General features: G+C 70.6%; 40 non-coding genes across 40 annotated transcripts in view; all 40 read right to left on the bottom strand.

Moving 5' to 3' along the window:
* Positions 1-95, bottom strand: part of LOC128941237 (5S ribosomal RNA) — a 119-nt gene extending 24 nt beyond the window's left edge. Inside the window, exon 1 of the ribosomal RNA XR_008483421.1 lies at positions 1-95. This exon is cut by the window's left edge and continues 24 nt beyond it. This is a non-coding gene — a ribosomal RNA (5S ribosomal RNA).
* Positions 96-356: 261 nt separating this feature from the next.
* Positions 357-475, bottom strand: LOC128941238 (5S ribosomal RNA). Its single transcript, XR_008483422.1, has one exon. It is a non-coding gene; the product is annotated as a 5S ribosomal RNA (ribosomal RNA).
* Positions 476-737: 262 nt separating this feature from the next.
* Positions 738-856, bottom strand: LOC128941239 (5S ribosomal RNA). The gene has a single exon (XR_008483423.1). It is a non-coding gene; the product is annotated as a 5S ribosomal RNA (ribosomal RNA).
* Positions 857-1117: 261 nt separating this feature from the next.
* LOC128941241 (5S ribosomal RNA) lies at positions 1118-1236 on the bottom strand. The gene has a single exon (XR_008483425.1). It is a non-coding gene; the product is annotated as a 5S ribosomal RNA (ribosomal RNA).
* Positions 1237-1498: 262 nt separating this feature from the next.
* Positions 1499-1617, bottom strand: LOC128941242 (5S ribosomal RNA). The gene has a single exon (XR_008483426.1). It is a non-coding gene; the product is annotated as a 5S ribosomal RNA (ribosomal RNA).
* A 262-nt stretch (positions 1618-1879) lies between these two features.
* On the bottom strand, positions 1880-1998 carry LOC128941243 (5S ribosomal RNA). Its single transcript, XR_008483427.1, has one exon. It is a non-coding gene; the product is annotated as a 5S ribosomal RNA (ribosomal RNA).
* A 262-nt stretch (positions 1999-2260) lies between these two features.
* LOC128941245 (5S ribosomal RNA) lies at positions 2261-2379 on the bottom strand. Its single transcript, XR_008483428.1, has one exon. It is a non-coding gene; the product is annotated as a 5S ribosomal RNA (ribosomal RNA).
* Positions 2380-2640: 261 nt separating this feature from the next.
* On the bottom strand, positions 2641-2759 carry LOC128941246 (5S ribosomal RNA). Its single transcript, XR_008483429.1, has one exon. It is a non-coding gene; the product is annotated as a 5S ribosomal RNA (ribosomal RNA).
* Positions 2760-3020: 261 nt separating this feature from the next.
* On the bottom strand, positions 3021-3139 carry LOC128941247 (5S ribosomal RNA). Its single transcript, XR_008483430.1, has one exon. It is a non-coding gene; the product is annotated as a 5S ribosomal RNA (ribosomal RNA).
* Positions 3140-3401: 262 nt separating this feature from the next.
* On the bottom strand, positions 3402-3520 carry LOC128941248 (5S ribosomal RNA). The gene has a single exon (XR_008483431.1). It is a non-coding gene; the product is annotated as a 5S ribosomal RNA (ribosomal RNA).
* A 261-nt stretch (positions 3521-3781) lies between these two features.
* On the bottom strand, positions 3782-3900 carry LOC128941249 (5S ribosomal RNA). The gene has a single exon (XR_008483432.1). It is a non-coding gene; the product is annotated as a 5S ribosomal RNA (ribosomal RNA).
* A 261-nt stretch (positions 3901-4161) lies between these two features.
* On the bottom strand, positions 4162-4280 carry LOC128941250 (5S ribosomal RNA). The gene has a single exon (XR_008483434.1). It is a non-coding gene; the product is annotated as a 5S ribosomal RNA (ribosomal RNA).
* A 261-nt stretch (positions 4281-4541) lies between these two features.
* Positions 4542-4660, bottom strand: LOC128941251 (5S ribosomal RNA). The gene has a single exon (XR_008483435.1). It is a non-coding gene; the product is annotated as a 5S ribosomal RNA (ribosomal RNA).
* A 261-nt stretch (positions 4661-4921) lies between these two features.
* LOC128941253 (5S ribosomal RNA) lies at positions 4922-5040 on the bottom strand. The gene has a single exon (XR_008483437.1). It is a non-coding gene; the product is annotated as a 5S ribosomal RNA (ribosomal RNA).
* Positions 5041-5302: 262 nt separating this feature from the next.
* On the bottom strand, positions 5303-5421 carry LOC128941254 (5S ribosomal RNA). Its single transcript, XR_008483438.1, has one exon. It is a non-coding gene; the product is annotated as a 5S ribosomal RNA (ribosomal RNA).
* Positions 5422-5682: 261 nt separating this feature from the next.
* Positions 5683-5801, bottom strand: LOC128941255 (5S ribosomal RNA). Its single transcript, XR_008483440.1, has one exon. It is a non-coding gene; the product is annotated as a 5S ribosomal RNA (ribosomal RNA).
* Positions 5802-6062: 261 nt separating this feature from the next.
* Positions 6063-6181, bottom strand: LOC128941256 (5S ribosomal RNA). Its single transcript, XR_008483441.1, has one exon. It is a non-coding gene; the product is annotated as a 5S ribosomal RNA (ribosomal RNA).
* Positions 6182-6442: 261 nt separating this feature from the next.
* LOC128941257 (5S ribosomal RNA) lies at positions 6443-6561 on the bottom strand. Its single transcript, XR_008483442.1, has one exon. It is a non-coding gene; the product is annotated as a 5S ribosomal RNA (ribosomal RNA).
* A 261-nt stretch (positions 6562-6822) lies between these two features.
* On the bottom strand, positions 6823-6941 carry LOC128941258 (5S ribosomal RNA). The gene has a single exon (XR_008483443.1). It is a non-coding gene; the product is annotated as a 5S ribosomal RNA (ribosomal RNA).
* A 262-nt stretch (positions 6942-7203) lies between these two features.
* LOC128941259 (5S ribosomal RNA) lies at positions 7204-7322 on the bottom strand. Its single transcript, XR_008483444.1, has one exon. It is a non-coding gene; the product is annotated as a 5S ribosomal RNA (ribosomal RNA).
* A 262-nt stretch (positions 7323-7584) lies between these two features.
* On the bottom strand, positions 7585-7703 carry LOC128941260 (5S ribosomal RNA). Its single transcript, XR_008483446.1, has one exon. It is a non-coding gene; the product is annotated as a 5S ribosomal RNA (ribosomal RNA).
* Positions 7704-7965: 262 nt separating this feature from the next.
* Positions 7966-8084, bottom strand: LOC128941261 (5S ribosomal RNA). Its single transcript, XR_008483447.1, has one exon. It is a non-coding gene; the product is annotated as a 5S ribosomal RNA (ribosomal RNA).
* Positions 8085-8345: 261 nt separating this feature from the next.
* LOC128941262 (5S ribosomal RNA) lies at positions 8346-8464 on the bottom strand. The gene has a single exon (XR_008483448.1). It is a non-coding gene; the product is annotated as a 5S ribosomal RNA (ribosomal RNA).
* A 261-nt stretch (positions 8465-8725) lies between these two features.
* LOC128941264 (5S ribosomal RNA) lies at positions 8726-8844 on the bottom strand. Its single transcript, XR_008483450.1, has one exon. It is a non-coding gene; the product is annotated as a 5S ribosomal RNA (ribosomal RNA).
* A 261-nt stretch (positions 8845-9105) lies between these two features.
* On the bottom strand, positions 9106-9224 carry LOC128941265 (5S ribosomal RNA). The gene has a single exon (XR_008483451.1). It is a non-coding gene; the product is annotated as a 5S ribosomal RNA (ribosomal RNA).
* A 262-nt stretch (positions 9225-9486) lies between these two features.
* Positions 9487-9605, bottom strand: LOC128941266 (5S ribosomal RNA). Its single transcript, XR_008483452.1, has one exon. It is a non-coding gene; the product is annotated as a 5S ribosomal RNA (ribosomal RNA).
* Positions 9606-9866: 261 nt separating this feature from the next.
* On the bottom strand, positions 9867-9985 carry LOC128941267 (5S ribosomal RNA). The gene has a single exon (XR_008483453.1). It is a non-coding gene; the product is annotated as a 5S ribosomal RNA (ribosomal RNA).
* Positions 9986-10246: 261 nt separating this feature from the next.
* LOC128941268 (5S ribosomal RNA) lies at positions 10247-10365 on the bottom strand. The gene has a single exon (XR_008483454.1). It is a non-coding gene; the product is annotated as a 5S ribosomal RNA (ribosomal RNA).
* A 262-nt stretch (positions 10366-10627) lies between these two features.
* Positions 10628-10746, bottom strand: LOC128941270 (5S ribosomal RNA). The gene has a single exon (XR_008483456.1). It is a non-coding gene; the product is annotated as a 5S ribosomal RNA (ribosomal RNA).
* Positions 10747-11007: 261 nt separating this feature from the next.
* Positions 11008-11126, bottom strand: LOC128941271 (5S ribosomal RNA). Its single transcript, XR_008483457.1, has one exon. It is a non-coding gene; the product is annotated as a 5S ribosomal RNA (ribosomal RNA).
* Positions 11127-11387: 261 nt separating this feature from the next.
* Positions 11388-11506, bottom strand: LOC128941272 (5S ribosomal RNA). The gene has a single exon (XR_008483458.1). It is a non-coding gene; the product is annotated as a 5S ribosomal RNA (ribosomal RNA).
* Positions 11507-11767: 261 nt separating this feature from the next.
* On the bottom strand, positions 11768-11886 carry LOC128941273 (5S ribosomal RNA). The gene has a single exon (XR_008483459.1). It is a non-coding gene; the product is annotated as a 5S ribosomal RNA (ribosomal RNA).
* Positions 11887-12148: 262 nt separating this feature from the next.
* On the bottom strand, positions 12149-12267 carry LOC128941274 (5S ribosomal RNA). Its single transcript, XR_008483460.1, has one exon. It is a non-coding gene; the product is annotated as a 5S ribosomal RNA (ribosomal RNA).
* Positions 12268-12529: 262 nt separating this feature from the next.
* Positions 12530-12648, bottom strand: LOC128941276 (5S ribosomal RNA). The gene has a single exon (XR_008483463.1). It is a non-coding gene; the product is annotated as a 5S ribosomal RNA (ribosomal RNA).
* A 261-nt stretch (positions 12649-12909) lies between these two features.
* On the bottom strand, positions 12910-13028 carry LOC128941277 (5S ribosomal RNA). Its single transcript, XR_008483464.1, has one exon. It is a non-coding gene; the product is annotated as a 5S ribosomal RNA (ribosomal RNA).
* A 262-nt stretch (positions 13029-13290) lies between these two features.
* LOC128941278 (5S ribosomal RNA) lies at positions 13291-13409 on the bottom strand. Its single transcript, XR_008483465.1, has one exon. It is a non-coding gene; the product is annotated as a 5S ribosomal RNA (ribosomal RNA).
* Positions 13410-13670: 261 nt separating this feature from the next.
* LOC128941279 (5S ribosomal RNA) lies at positions 13671-13789 on the bottom strand. Its single transcript, XR_008483466.1, has one exon. It is a non-coding gene; the product is annotated as a 5S ribosomal RNA (ribosomal RNA).
* A 261-nt stretch (positions 13790-14050) lies between these two features.
* LOC128941281 (5S ribosomal RNA) lies at positions 14051-14169 on the bottom strand. Its single transcript, XR_008483467.1, has one exon. It is a non-coding gene; the product is annotated as a 5S ribosomal RNA (ribosomal RNA).
* Positions 14170-14430: 261 nt separating this feature from the next.
* Positions 14431-14549, bottom strand: LOC128941282 (5S ribosomal RNA). The gene has a single exon (XR_008483468.1). It is a non-coding gene; the product is annotated as a 5S ribosomal RNA (ribosomal RNA).
* Positions 14550-14810: 261 nt separating this feature from the next.
* Positions 14811-14929, bottom strand: LOC128941283 (5S ribosomal RNA). Its single transcript, XR_008483469.1, has one exon. It is a non-coding gene; the product is annotated as a 5S ribosomal RNA (ribosomal RNA).
* Between the last annotated feature and the right edge of the window lie 206 nt (positions 14930-15135).

The raw sequence follows: 15135 nt of genomic DNA on the forward strand, positions 1-15135 counted from the left end.
GGCGGTCTCCCATCCAAGTACTAACCGGGCCCGACCCTGCTTAGCTTCCGAGATCAGACGAGATCGGGCGTTCTCAGGGTGGTATGGCCGTAGGCACCCACCGGCCCCTCCGCAGCGCCCTCGACCACCCGGCAACAGCCTCCCGGCACGCGCCGGCACCGCGCCGGCCACCACCACCGCCACCTCACCGCCACACAGGCCCACGCCGGCCCCTGGAGACCCCAGCCCGGCCCACCGCTCGCCCCCAAGGCCGCAAGCCGCACCCCAAAACCACACCTGCCCCCTCCCTGCACGCCCTGCCCCGGCTGCCCAGGCAAAACCAGAGACCGCCCGGGCACAAAAGGCACCAAAAGAGATGCCTACAGCACCCGGTATTCCCAGGCGGTCTCCCATCCAAGTACTAACCGGGCCCGACCCTGCTTAGCTTCCGAGATCAGACGAGATCGGGCGTTCTCAGGGTGGTATGGCCGTAGGCACCCACCGGCCCCTCCGCAGCGCCCTCGACCACCCGGCAACAGCCTCCCGGCACGCGCCGGCACCGCGCCGGCCACCACCACCGCCACCCCACCGCCACACAGGCCCACGCCGGCCCCTGGAGACCCCAGCCCGGCCCACCGCTCGCCCCCAAGGCCGCAAGCCGCACCCCAAAACCACACCTGCCCCCTCCCTGCACGCCCTGGCCCCGGCTGCCCAGGCAAAACCAGAGACCGCCCGGGCACAAAAGGCACCAAAAGAGATGCCTACAGCACCCGGTATTCCCAGGCGGTCTCCCATCCAAGTACTAACCGGGCCCGACCCTGCTTAGCTTCCGAGATCAGACGAGATCGGGCGTTCTCAGGGTGGTATGGCCGTAGGCACCCACCGGCCCCTCCGCAGCGCCCTCGACCACCCGGCAACAGCCTCCCGGCACGCGCCGGCACCGCGCCGGCCACCACCACCGCCACCTCACCGCCACACAGGCCCACGCCGGCCCCTGGAGACCCCAGCCCGGCCCACCGCTCGCCCCCAAGGCCGCAAGCCGCACCCCAAAACCACACCTGCCCCCTCCCTGCACGCCCTGCCCCGGCTGCCCAGGCAAAACCAGAGACCGCCCGGGCACAAAAGGCACCAAAAGAGATGCCTACAGCACCCGGTATTCCCAGGCGGTCTCCCATCCAAGTACTAACCGGGCCCGACCCTGCTTAGCTTCCGAGATCAGACGAGATCGGGCGTTCTCAGGGTGGTATGGCCGTAGGCACCCACCGGCCCCTCCGCAGCGCCCTCGACCACCCGGCAACAGCCTCCCGGCACGCGCCGGCACCGCGCCGGCCACCACCACCGCCACCCCACCGCCACACAGGCCCACGCCGGCCCCTGGAGACCCCAGCCCGGCCCACCGCTCGCCCCCAAGGCCGCAAGCCGCACCCCAAAACCACACCTGCCCCCTCCCTGCACGCCCTGGCCCCGGCTGCCCAGGCAAAACCAGAGACCGCCCGGGCACAAAAGGCACCAAAAGAGATGCCTACAGCACCCGGTATTCCCAGGCGGTCTCCCATCCAAGTACTAACCGGGCCCGACCCTGCTTAGCTTCCGAGATCAGACGAGATCGGGCGTTCTCAGGGTGGTATGGCCGTAGGCACCCACCGGCCCCTCCGCAGCGCCCTCGACCACCCGGCAACAGCCTCCCGGCACGCGCCGGCACCGCGCCGGCCACCACCACCGCCACCTCACCGCCACACAGGCCCACGCCGGCCCCTGGAGACCCCAGCCCGGCCCACCGCTCGCCCCCAAGGCCGCAAGCCGCACCCCAAAACCACACCTGCCCCCTCCCTGCACGCCCTGGTCCCGGCTGTCCAGGCAAAACCAGAGACCGCCCGGGCACAAAAGGCACCAAAAGAGATGCCTACAGCACCCGGTATTCCCAGGCGGTCTCCCATCCAAGTACTAACCGGGCCCGACCCTGCTTAGCTTCCGAGATCAGACGAGATCGGGCGTTCTCAGGGTGGTATGGCCGTAGGCACCCACCGGCCCCTCCGCAGCGCCCTCGACCACCCGGCAACAGCCTCCCGGCACGCGCCGGCACCGCGCCGGCCACCACCACCGCCACCTCACCGCCACACAGGCCCACGCCGGCCTCTGGAGACCCCAGCCCGGCCCACCGCTCGCCCCCAAGGCCGCAAGCCGCACCCCAAAACCACACCTGCCCCCTCCCTGCACGCCCTGGCCCCGGCTGCCCAGGCAAAACCAGAGACCGCCCGGGCACAAAAGGCACCAAGAGAGATGCCTACAGCACCCGGTATTCCCAGGCGGTCTCCCATCCAAGTACTAACCGGGCCCGACCCTGCTTAGCTTCCGAGATCAGACGAGATCGGGCGTTCTCAGGGTGGTATGGCCGTAGGCACCCACCGGCCCCTCCGCAGCGCCCTCGACCACCCGGCAACAGCCTCCCGGCACGCGCCGGCACCGCGCCGGCCACCACCACCGCCACCTCACCGCCACACAGGCCCACGCCGGCCCCTGGAGACCCCAGCCCGGCCCACCGCTCGCCCCCAAGGCCGCAAGCCGCACCCCAAAACCACACCTGCCCCCTCCCTGCACGCCCTGCCCCGGCTGCCCAGGCAAAACCAGAGACCGCCCGGGCACAAAAGGCACCAAAAGAGATGCCTACAGCACCCGGTATTCCCAGGCGGTCTCCCATCCAAGTACTAACCGGGCCCGACCCTGCTTAGCTTCCGAGATCAGACGAGATCGGGCGTTCTCAGGGTGGTATGGCCGTAGGCACCCACCGGCCCCTCCGCAGCGCCCTCGACCACCCGGCAACAGCCTCCCGGCACGCGCCGGCACCGCGCCGGCCACCACCACCGCCACCTCACCGCCACACAGGCCCACGCCGGCCCCTGGAGACCCCAGCCCGGCCCACCGCTCGCCCCCAAGGCCGCAAGCCGCACCCCAAAACCACACCTGCCCCCTCCCTGCACGCCCTGCCCCGGCTGCCCAGGCAAAACCAGAGACCGCCCGGGCACAAAAGGCACCAAAAGAGATGCCTACAGCACCCGGTATTCCCAGGCGGTCTCCCATCCAAGTACTAACCGGGCCCGACCCTGCTTAGCTTCCGAGATCAGACGAGATCGGGCGTTCTCAGGGTGGTATGGCCGTAGGCACCCACCGGCCCCTCCGCAGCGCCCTCGACCACCCGGCAACAGCCTCCCGGCACGCGCCGGCACCGCGCCGGCCACCACCACCGCCACCCCACCGCCACACAGGCCCACGCCGGCCCCTGGAGACCCCAGCCCGGCCCACCGCTCGCCCCCAAGGCCGCAAGCCGCACCCCAAAACCACACCTGCCCCCTCCCTGCACGCCCTGGCCCCGGCTGCCCAGGCAAAACCAGAGACCGCCCGGGCACAAAAGGCACCAAAAGAGATGCCTACAGCACCCGGTATTCCCAGGCGGTCTCCCATCCAAGTACTAACCGGGCCCGACCCTGCTTAGCTTCCGAGATCAGACGAGATCGGGCGTTCTCAGGGTGGTATGGCCGTAGGCACCCACCGGCCCCTCCGCAGCGCCCTCGACCACCCGGCAACAGCCTCCCGGCACGCGCCGGCACCGCGCCGGCCACCACCACCGCCACCTCACCGCCACACAGGCCCACGCCGGCCCCTGGAGACCCCAGCCCGGCCCACCGCTCGCCCCCAAGGCCGCAAGCCGCACCCCAAAACCACACCTGCCCCCTCCCTGCACGCCCTGCCCCGGCTGCCCAGGCAAAACCAGAGACCGCCCGGGCACAAAAGGCACCAAAAGAGATGCCTACAGCACCCGGTATTCCCAGGCGGTCTCCCATCCAAGTACTAACCGGGCCCGACCCTGCTTAGCTTCCGAGATCAGACGAGATCGGGCGTTCTCAGGGTGGTATGGCCGTAGGCACCCACCGGCCCCTCCGCAGCGCCCTCGACCACCCGGCAACAGCCTCCCGGCACGCGCCGGCACCGCGCCGGCCACCACCACCGCCACCTCACCGCCACACAGGCCCACGCCGGCCCCTGGAGACCCCAGCCCGGCCCACCGCTCGCCCCCAAGGCCGCAAGCCGCACCCCAAAACCACACCTGCCCCCTCCCTGCACGCCCTGCCCCGGCTGCCCAGGCAAAACCAGAGACCGCCCGGGCACAAAAGGCACCAAAAGAGATGCCTACAGCACCCGGTATTCCCAGGCGGTCTCCCATCCAAGTACTAACCGGGCCCGACCCTGCTTAGCTTCCGAGATCAGACGAGATCGGGCGTTCTCAGGGTGGTATGGCCGTAGGCACCCACCGGCCCCTCCGCAGCGCCCTCGACCACCCGGCAACAGCCTCCCGGCACGCGCCGGCACCGCGCCGGCCACCACCACCGCCACCTCACCGCCACACAGGCCCACGCCGGCCCCTGGAGACCCCAGCCCGGCCCACCGCTCGCCCCCAAGGCCGCAAGCCGCACCCCAAAACCACACCTGCCCCCTCCCTGCACGCCCTGCCCCGGCTGCCCAGGCAAAACCAGAGACCGCCCGGGCACAAAAGGCACCAAAAGAGATGCCTACAGCACCCGGTATTCCCAGGCGGTCTCCCATCCAAGTACTAACCGGGCCCGACCCTGCTTAGCTTCCGAGATCAGACGAGATCGGGCGTTCTCAGGGTGGTATGGCCGTAGGCACCCACCGGCCCCTCCGCAGCGCCCTCGACCACCCGGCAACAGCCTCCCGGCACGCGCCGGCACCGCGCCGGCCACCACCACCGCCACCCCACCGCCACACAGGCCCACGCCGGCCCCTGGAGACCCCAGCCCGGCCCACCGCTCGCCCCCAAGGCCGCAAGCCGCACCCCAAAACCACACCTGCCCCCTCCCTGCACGCCCTGCCCCGGCTGCCCAGGCAAAACCAGAGACCGCCCGGGCACAAAAGGCACCAAAAGAGATGCCTACAGCACCCGGTATTCCCAGGCGGTCTCCCATCCAAGTACTAACCGGGCCCGACCCTGCTTAGCTTCCGAGATCAGACGAGATCGGGCGTTCTCAGGGTGGTATGGCCGTAGGCACCCACCGGCCCCTCCGCAGCGCCCTCGACCACCCGGCAACAGCCTCCCGGCACGCGCCGGCACCGCGCCGGCCACCACCACCGCCACCTCACCGCCACACAGGCCCACGCCGGCCCCTGGAGACCCCAGCCCGGCCCACCGCTCGCCCCCAAGGCCGCAAGCCGCACCCCAAAACCACACCTGCCCCCTCCCTGCACGCCCTGGTCCCGGCTGTCCAGGCAAAACCAGAGACCGCCCGGGCACAAAAGGCACCAAAAGAGATGCCTACAGCACCCGGTATTCCCAGGCGGTCTCCCATCCAAGTACTAACCGGGCCCGACCCTGCTTAGCTTCCGAGATCAGACGAGATCGGGCGTTCTCAGGGTGGTATGGCCGTAGGCACCCACCGGCCCCTCCGCAGCGCCCTCGACCACCCGGCAACAGCCTCCCGGCACGCGCCGGCACCGCGCCGGCCACCACCACCGCCACCTCACCGCCACACAGGCCCACGCCGGCCCCTGGAGACCCCAGCCCGGCCCACCGCTCGCCCCCAAGGCCGCAAGCCGCACCCCAAAACCACACCTGCCCCCTCCCTGCACGCCCTGCCCCGGCTGCCCAGGCAAAACCAGAGACCGCCCGGGCACAAAAGGCACCAAAAGAGATGCCTACAGCACCCGGTATTCCCAGGCGGTCTCCCATCCAAGTACTAACCGGGCCCGACCCTGCTTAGCTTCCGAGATCAGACGAGATCGGGCGTTCTCAGGGTGGTATGGCCGTAGGCACCCACCGGCCCCTCCGCAGCGCCCTCGACCACCCGGCAACAGCCTCCCGGCACGCGCCGGCACCGCGCCGGCCACCACCACCGCCACCTCACCGCCACACAGGCCCACGCCGGCCCCTGGAGACCCCAGCCCGGCCCACCGCTCGCCCCCAAGGCCGCAAGCCGCACCCCAAAACCACACCTGCCCCCTCCCTGCACGCCCTGCCCCGGCTGCCCAGGCAAAACCAGAGACCGCCCGGGCACAAAAGGCACCAAAAGAGATGCCTACAGCACCCGGTATTCCCAGGCGGTCTCCCATCCAAGTACTAACCGGGCCCGACCCTGCTTAGCTTCCGAGATCAGACGAGATCGGGCGTTCTCAGGGTGGTATGGCCGTAGGCACCCACCGGCCCCTCCGCAGCGCCCTCGACCACCCGGCAACAGCCTCCCGGCACGCGCCGGCACCGCGCCGGCCACCACCACCGCCACCTCACCGCCACACAGGCCCACGCCGGCCCCTGGAGACCCCAGCCCGGCCCACCGCTCGCCCCCAAGGCCGCAAGCCGCACCCCAAAACCACACCTGCCCCCTCCCTGCACGCCCTGCCCCGGCTGCCCAGGCAAAACCAGAGACCGCCCGGGCACAAAAGGCACCAAAAGAGATGCCTACAGCACCCGGTATTCCCAGGCGGTCTCCCATCCAAGTACTAACCGGGCCCGACCCTGCTTAGCTTCCGAGATCAGACGAGATCGGGCGTTCTCAGGGTGGTATGGCCGTAGGCACCCACCGGCCCCTCCGCAGCGCCCTCGACCACCCGGCAACAGCCTCCCGGCACGCGCCGGCACCGCGCCGGCCACCACCACCGCCACCTCACCGCCACACAGGCCCACGCCGGCCCCTGGAGACCCCAGCCCGGCCCACCGCTCGCCCCCAAGGCCGCAAGCCGCACCCCAAAACCACACCTGCCCCCTCCCTGCACGCCCTGCCCCGGCTGCCCAGGCAAAACCAGAGACCGCCCGGGCACAAAAGGCACCAAAAGAGATGCCTACAGCACCCGGTATTCCCAGGCGGTCTCCCATCCAAGTACTAACCGGGCCCGACCCTGCTTAGCTTCCGAGATCAGACGAGATCGGGCGTTCTCAGGGTGGTATGGCCGTAGGCACCCACCGGCCCCTCCGCAGCGCCCTCGACCACCCGGCAACAGCCTCCCGGCACGCGCCGGCACCGCGCCGGCCACCACCACCGCCACCCCACCGCCACACAGGCCCACGCCGGCCCCTGGAGACCCCAGCCCGGCCCACCGCTCGCCCCCAAGGCCGCAAGCCGCACCCCAAAACCACACCTGCCCCCTCCCTGCACGCCCTGGCCCCGGCTGCCCAGGCAAAACCAGAGACCGCCCGGGCACAAAAGGCACCAAAAGAGATGCCTACAGCACCCGGTATTCCCAGGCGGTCTCCCATCCAAGTACTAACCGGGCCCGACCCTGCTTAGCTTCCGAGATCAGACGAGATCGGGCGTTCTCAGGGTGGTATGGCCGTAGGCACCCACCGGCCCCTCCGCAGCGCCCTCGACCACCCGGCAACAGCCTCCCGGCACGCGCCGGCACCGCGCCGGCCACCACCACCGCCACCTCACCGCCACACAGGCCCACGCCGGCCCCTGGAGACCCCAGCCCGGCCCACCGCTCGCCCCCAAGGCCGCAAGCCGCACCCCAAAACCACACCTGCCCCCTCCCTGCACGCCCTGGTCCCGGCTGTCCAGGCAAAACCAGAGACCGCCCGGGCACAAAAGGCACCAAAAGAGATGCCTACAGCACCCGGTATTCCCAGGCGGTCTCCCATCCAAGTACTAACCGGGCCCGACCCTGCTTAGCTTCCGAGATCAGACGAGATCGGGCGTTCTCAGGGTGGTATGGCCGTAGGCACCCACCGGCCCCTCCGCAGCGCCCTCGACCACCCGGCAACAGCCTCCCGGCACGCGCCGGCACCGCGCCGGCCACCACCACCGCCACCTCACCGCCACACAGGCCCACGCCGGCCTCTGGAGACCCCAGCCCGGCCCACCGCTCGCCCCCAAGGCCGCAAGCCGCACCCCAAAACCACACCTGCCCCCTCCCTGCACGCCCTGGCCCCGGCTGCCCAGGCAAAACCAGAGACCGCCCGGGCACAAAAGGCACCAAGAGAGATGCCTACAGCACCCGGTATTCCCAGGCGGTCTCCCATCCAAGTACTAACCGGGCCCGACCCTGCTTAGCTTCCGAGATCAGACGAGATCGGGCGTTCTCAGGGTGGTATGGCCGTAGGCACCCACCGGCCCCTCCGCAGCGCCCTCGACCACCCGGCAACAGCCTCCCGGCACGCGCCGGCACCGCGCCGGCCACCACCACCGCCACCTCACCGCCACACAGGCCCACGCCGGCCCCTGGAGACCCCAGCCCGGCCCACCGCTCGCCCCCAAGGCCGCAAGCCGCACCCCAAAACCACACCTGCCCCCTCCCTGCACGCCCTGCCCCGGCTGCCCAGGCAAAACCAGAGACCGCCCGGGCACAAAAGGCACCAAAAGAGATGCCTACAGCACCCGGTATTCCCAGGCGGTCTCCCATCCAAGTACTAACCGGGCCCGACCCTGCTTAGCTTCCGAGATCAGACGAGATCGGGCGTTCTCAGGGTGGTATGGCCGTAGGCACCCACCGGCCCCTCCGCAGCGCCCTCGACCACCCGGCAACAGCCTCCCGGCACGCGCCGGCACCGCGCCGGCCACCACCACCGCCACCTCACCGCCACACAGGCCCACGCCGGCCCCTGGAGACCCCAGCCCGGCCCACCGCTCGCCCCCAAGGCCGCAAGCCGCACCCCAAAACCACACCTGCCCCCTCCCTGCACGCCCTGCCCCGGCTGCCCAGGCAAAACCAGAGACCGCCCGGGCACAAAAGGCACCAAAAGAGATGCCTACAGCACCCGGTATTCCCAGGCGGTCTCCCATCCAAGTACTAACCGGGCCCGACCCTGCTTAGCTTCCGAGATCAGACGAGATCGGGCGTTCTCAGGGTGGTATGGCCGTAGGCACCCACCGGCCCCTCCGCAGCGCCCTCGACCACCCGGCAACAGCCTCCCGGCACGCGCCGGCACCGCGCCGGCCACCACCACCGCCACCCCACCGCCACACAGGCCCACGCCGGCCCCTGGAGACCCCAGCCCGGCCCACCGCTCGCCCCCAAGGCCGCAAGCCGCACCCCAAAACCACACCTGCCCCCTCCCTGCACGCCCTGCCCCGGCTGCCCAGGCAAAACCAGAGACCGCCCGGGCACAAAAGGCACCAAAAGAGATGCCTACAGCACCCGGTATTCCCAGGCGGTCTCCCATCCAAGTACTAACCGGGCCCGACCCTGCTTAGCTTCCGAGATCAGACGAGATCGGGCGTTCTCAGGGTGGTATGGCCGTAGGCACCCACCGGCCCCTCCGCAGCGCCCTCGACCACCCGGCAACAGCCTCCCGGCACGCGCCGGCACCGCGCCGGCCACCACCACCGCCACCCCACCGCCACACAGGCCCACGCCGGCCCCTGGAGACCCCAGCCCGGCCCACCGCTCGCCCCCAAGGCCGCAAGCCGCACCCCAAAACCACACCTGCCCCCTCCCTGCACGCCCTGGCCCCGGCTGCCCAGGCAAAACCAGAGACCGCCCGGGCACAAAAGGCACCAAAAGAGATGCCTACAGCACCCGGTATTCCCAGGCGGTCTCCCATCCAAGTACTAACCGGGCCCGACCCTGCTTAGCTTCCGAGATCAGACGAGATCGGGCGTTCTCAGGGTGGTATGGCCGTAGGCACCCACCGGCCCCTCCGCAGCGCCCTCGACCACCCGGCAACAGCCTCCCGGCACGCGCCGGCACCGCGCCGGCCACCACCACCGCCACCTCACCGCCACACAGGCCCACGCCGGCCCCTGGAGACCCCAGCCCGGCCCACCGCTCGCCCCCAAGGCCGCAAGCCGCACCCCAAAACCACACCTGCCCCCTCCCTGCACGCCCTGCCCCGGCTGCCCAGGCAAAACCAGAGACCGCCCGGGCACAAAAGGCACCAAAAGAGATGCCTACAGCACCCGGTATTCCCAGGCGGTCTCCCATCCAAGTACTAACCGGGCCCGACCCTGCTTAGCTTCCGAGATCAGACGAGATCGGGCGTTCTCAGGGTGGTATGGCCGTAGGCACCCACCGGCCCCTCCGCAGCGCCCTCGACCACCCGGCAACAGCCTCCCGGCACGCGCCGGCACCGCGCCGGCCACCACCACCGCCACCTCACCGCCACACAGGCCCACGCCGGCCCCTGGAGACCCCAGCCCGGCCCACCGCTCGCCCCCAAGGCCGCAAGCCGCACCCCAAAACCACACCTGCCCCCTCCCTGCACGCCCTGCCCCGGCTGCCCAGGCAAAACCAGAGACCGCCCGGGCACAAAAGGCACCAAAAGAGATGCCTACAGCACCCGGTATTCCCAGGCGGTCTCCCATCCAAGTACTAACCGGGCCCGACCCTGCTTAGCTTCCGAGATCAGACGAGATCGGGCGTTCTCAGGGTGGTATGGCCGTAGGCACCCACCGGCCCCTCCGCAGCGCCCTCGACCACCCGGCAACAGCCTCCCGGCACGCGCCGGCACCGCGCCGGCCACCACCACCGCCACCCCACCGCCACACAGGCCCACGCCGGCCCCTGGAGACCCCAGCCCGGCCCACCGCTCGCCCCCAAGGCCGCAAGCCGCACCCCAAAACCACACCTGCCCCCTCCCTGCACGCCCTGGCCCCGGCTGCCCAGGCAAAACCAGAGACCGCCCGGGCACAAAAGGCACCAAAAGAGATGCCTACAGCACCCGGTATTCCCAGGCGGTCTCCCATCCAAGTACTAACCGGGCCCGACCCTGCTTAGCTTCCGAGATCAGACGAGATCGGGCGTTCTCAGGGTGGTATGGCCGTAGGCACCCACCGGCCCCTCCGCAGCGCCCTCGACCACCCGGCAACAGCCTCCCGGCACGCGCCGGCACCGCGCCGGCCACCACCACCGCCACCTCACCGCCACACAGGCCCACGCCGGCCCCTGGAGACCCCAGCCCGGCCCACCGCTCGCCCCCAAGGCCGCAAGCCGCACCCCAAAACCACACCTGCCCCCTCCCTGCACGCCCTGCCCCGGCTGCCCAGGCAAAACCAGAGACCGCCCGGGCACAAAAGGCACCAAAAGAGATGCCTACAGCACCCGGTATTCCCAGGCGGTCTCCCATCCAAGTACTAACCGGGCCCGACCCTGCTTAGCTTCCGAGATCAGACGAGATCGGGCGTTCTCAGGGTGGTATGGCCGTAGGCACCCACCGGCCCCTCCGCAGCGCCCTCGACCACCCGGCAACAGCCTCCCGGCACGCGCCGGCACCGCGCCGGCCACCACCACCGCCACCTCACCGCCACACAGGCCCACGCCGGCCCCTGGAGACCCCAGCCCGGCCCACCGCTCGCCCCCAAGGCCGCAAGCCGCACCCCAAAACCACACCTGCCCCCTCCCTGCACGCCCTGCCCCGGCTGCCCAGGCAAAACCAGAGACCGCCCGGGCACAAAAGGCACCAAAAGAGATGCCTACAGCACCCGGTATTCCCAGGCGGTCTCCCATCCAAGTACTAACCGGGCCCGACCCTGCTTAGCTTCCGAGATCAGACGAGATCGGGCGTTCTCAGGGTGGTATGGCCGTAGGCACCCACCGGCCCCTCCGCAGCGCCCTCGACCACCCGGCAACAGCCTCCCGGCACGCGCCGGCACCGCGCCGGCCACCACCACCGCCACCTCACCGCCACACAGGCCCACGCCGGCCCCTGGAGACCCCAGCCCGGCCCACCGCTCGCCCCCAAGGCCGCAAGCCGCACCCCAAAACCACACCTGCCCCCTCCCTGCACGCCCTGCCCCGGCTGCCCAGGCAAAACCAGAGACCGCCCGGGCACAAAAGGCACCAAAAGAGATGCCTACAGCACCCGGTATTCCCAGGCGGTCTCCCATCCAAGTACTAACCGGGCCCGACCCTGCTTAGCTTCCGAGATCAGACGAGATCGGGCGTTCTCAGGGTGGTATGGCCGTAGGCACCCACCGGCCCCTCCGCAGCGCCCTCGACCACCCGGCAACAGCCTCCCGGCACGCGCCGGCACCGCGCCGGCCACCACCACCGCCACCCCACCGCCACACAGGCCCACGCCGGCCCCTGGAGACCCCAGCCCGGCCCACCGCTCGCCCCCAAGGCCGCAAGCCGCACCCCAAAACCACACCTGCCCCCTCCCTGCACGCCCTGGTCCCGGCTGTCCAGGCAAAACCAGAGACCGCCCGGGCACAAAAGGCACCAAAAGAGATGCCTACAGCACCCGGTATTCCCAGGCGGTCTCCCATCCAAGTACTAACCGGGCCCGACCCTGCTTAGCTTCCGAGATCAGACGAGATCGGGCGTTCTCAGGGTGGTATGGCCGTAGGCACCCACCGGCCCCTCCGCAGCGCCCTCGACCACCCGGCAACAGCCTCCCGGCACGCGCCGGCACCGCGCCGGCCACCACCACCGCCACCTCACCGCCACACAGGCCCACGCCGGCCTCTGGAGACCCCAGCCCGGCCCACCGCTCGCCCCCAAGGCCGCAAGCCGCACCCCAAAACCACACCTGCCCCCTCCCTGCACGCCCTGGCCCCGGCTGCCCAGGCAAAACCAGAGACCGCCCGGGCACAAAAGGCACCAAGAGAGATGCCTACAGCACCCGGTATTCCCAGGCGGTCTCCCATCCAAGTACTAACCGGGCCCGACCCTGCTTAGCTTCCGAGATCAGACGAGATCGGGCGTTCTCAGGGTGGTATGGCCGTAGGCACCCACCGGCCCCTCCGCAGCGCCCTCGACCACCCGGCAACAGCCTCCCGGCACGCGCCGGCACCGCGCCGGCCACCACCACCGCCACCTCACCGCCACACAGGCCCACGCCGGCCCCTGGAGACCCCAGCCCGGCCCACCGCTCGCCCCCAAGGCCGCAAGCCGCACCCCAAAACCACACCTGCCCCCTCCCTGCACGCCCTGCCCCGGCTGCCCAGGCAAAACCAGAGACCGCCCGGGCACAAAAGGCACCAAAAGAGATGCCTACAGCACCCGGTATTCCCAGGCGGTCTCCCATCCAAGTACTAACCGGGCCCGACCCTGCTTAGCTTCCGAGATCAGACGAGATCGGGCGTTCTCAGGGTGGTATGGCCGTAGGCACCCACCGGCCCCTCCGCAGCGCCCTCGACCACCCGGCAACAGCCTCCCGGCACGCGCCGGCACCGCGCCGGCCACCACCACCGCCACCTCACCGCCACACAGGCCCACGCCGTCCTCTGGAGACCCCAGCCCGGCCCACCGCTCGCCCCCAAGGCCGCAAGCCGCACCCCAAAACCACACCTGCCCCCTCCCTGCACGCCCTGGCCCCGGCTGCCCAGGCAAAACCAGAGACCGCCCGGGCACAAAAGGCACCAAGAGAGATGCCTACAGCACCCGGTATTCCCAGGCGGTCTCCCATCCAAGTACTAACCGGGCCCGACCCTGCTTAGCTTCCGAGATCAGACGAGATCGGGCGTTCTCAGGGTGGTATGGCCGTAGGCACCCAACGGCACGTCCGCAGCGCCCTCGACCACCCGGCAACAGCCTCCCGGCACGCGCCGGCACCGCGCCGGCCACCACCACCGCCACCTCACCGCCACACAGGCCCACGCCGGCCCCTGGAGACCCCAGCCCGGCCCACCGCTCGCCCCCAAGGCCGCAAGCCGCACCCCAAAACCACACCTGCCCCCTCCCTGCACGCCCTGCCCCGGCTGCCCAGGCAAAACCAGAGACCGCCCGGGCACAAAAGGCACCAAGAGAGATGCCTACAGCACCCGGTATTCCCAGGCGGTCTCCCATCCAAGTACTAACCGGGCCCGACCCTGCTTAGCTTCCGAGATCAGACGAGATCGGGCGTTCTCAGGGTGGTATGGCCGTAGGCACCCACCGGCCCCTCCGCAGCGCCCTCGACCACCCGGCAACAGCCTCCCGGCACGCGCCGGCACCGCGCCGGCCACCACCACCGCCACCTCACCGCCACACAGGCCCACGCCGGCCCCTGGAGACCCCAGCCCGGCCCACCGCTCGCCCCCAAGGCCGCAAGCCGCACCCCAAAACCACACCTGCCCCCTCCCTGCACGCCCTGCCCCGGCTGCCCAGGCAAAACCAGAGACCGCCCGGGCACAAAAGGCACCAAAAGAGATGCCTACAGCACCCGGTATTCCCAGGCGGTCTCCCATCCAAGTACTAACCGGGCCCGACCCTGCTTAGCTTCCGAGATCAGACGAGATCGGGCGTTCTCAGGGTGGTATGGCCGTAGGCACCCACCGGCCCCTCTGCAGGACCCTCGACCACCCGGCAACAGCCTCCCGGCACGCGCCGGCATCGCGCCGGCCACCACCACCGCCACCTCACCGCCACACAGGCCCACGCCGGCCTCTGGAGACCCCAGCCCGGCCCACCGCTCGCCCCCAAGGCCGCAAGCCGCACCCCAAAACCACACCTGCCCCCTCCCTGCACGCCCTGCCCCGGCTGCCCAGGCAAAACCAGAGACCGCCCGGGCACAAAAGGCACCAAAAGAGATGCCTACAGCACCCGGTATTCCCAGGCGGTCTCCCATCCAAGTACTAACCGGGCCCGACCCTGCTTAGCTTCCGAGATCAGACGAGATCGGGCGTTCTCAGGGTGGTATGGCCGTAGGCACCCACCGGCCCCTCCGCAGCGCCCTCGACCACCCGGCAACAGCCTCCCGGCACGCGCCGGCACCGCGCCGGCCACCACCACCGCCACCTCACCGCCACACAGGCCCACGCCGGCCCCTGGAGACCCCAGCCCGGCCCACCGCTCGCCCCCAAGGCCGCAAGCCGCACCCCAAAACCACACCTGCCCCCTCCCTGCACGCCCTGCCCCGGCTGCCCAGGCAAAACCAGAGACCGCCCGGGCACAAAAGGCACCAAAAGAGATGCCTACAGCACCCGGTATTCCCAGGCGGTCTCCCATCCAAGTACTAACCGGGCCCGACCCTGCTTAGCTTCCGAGATCAGACGAGATCGGGCGTTCTCAGGGTGGTATGGCCGTAGGCACCCACCGGCCCCTCCGCAGCGCCCTCGACCACCCGGCAACAGCCTCCCGGCACGCGCCGGCACCGCGCCGGCCACCACCACCGCCACCTCACCGCCACACAGGCCCACGCCGGCCCCTGGAGACCCCAGCCCGGCCCACCGCTCGCCCCCAAGGCCGCAAGCCGCACCCCAAAACCACACCTGCCCCCTCCCTGCACGCCCTGCC

Source organism: Melozone crissalis, unplaced genomic scaffold (assembly GCF_028551555.1).
Source record: "Melozone crissalis strain CALT ecotype California unplaced genomic scaffold, PUWL_Pcris_2 ptg000034l_1, whole genome shotgun sequence".
NCBI lineage: Eukaryota > Metazoa > Chordata > Aves > Passeriformes > Passerellidae > Melozone > Melozone crissalis.